Source organism: Corylus avellana, chromosome ca5 (assembly GCF_901000735.1).
Source record: "Corylus avellana chromosome ca5, CavTom2PMs-1.0".
In the NCBI taxonomy this organism is placed as follows: Eukaryota; Viridiplantae; Streptophyta; class Magnoliopsida; order Fagales; family Betulaceae; genus Corylus; species Corylus avellana.
Genome location: NC_081545.1, coordinates 33,608,003 through 33,608,731, shown reverse-complemented (window position 1 = coordinate 33,608,731; position 729 = coordinate 33,608,003).

The following is a 729-nucleotide window of genomic DNA, read 5'->3' as shown; positions in this document are numbered from 1 at the left end:
CTTCATTCATCACCTCCAACCATTTTTGGGTAGTCAATTTTTTTTTTTTTTTTTTTTTTTTTTGTTTCTGCCCTGTTTGTTTCAACAAATTTCTATAGAAAAACCTTAATGCCAGAAATTCTCACTCATTACAAGCAAATTCTAAACCACGAAAAAAAAAAAAAAAAAAAAGGACGGCACCACTCTTCTATGTTCAATTGGTTGATTGATATTTTCTCTTTCTTTTTAACTCTAAATACAAAGTTGAATAGGGAAATACTTAAGTGAGCAGCTAATATAATATTTTTAAGTTGATACAAATAGTCAGAACTCAAAGTTCAACCCACATTATCATGCCAACCCACTAACATGTAATTTATTAATTCTTTCTCTTAATTACATGTTCCTATTTTATATTAGAAAGGTATGAAAGACATACATTGAAGTCAGTATCTTGATCCTTGTTTAATTATAACAAAAAAATTAACTATCTTAGTCTATTAATAAAACCATGACCATTATATGGTGCCATCCTCAAATGGGTTTGGGACTGTCACATTTTATTTGTTATATCAATTTCGAGCTGAAATAATATGAAACGAATCACATTTTAAAATATTTGACGTGACAAAGTGTCACCTATAATGTCAAAACTCTTTAAAAGTTAAAATTAAGCATAGTTTGCAAGTTCTAGAACATTTCTCAATGGATGAGACTAGAGTAGTAGAGTGTCCAGCGAGATGGTTATCC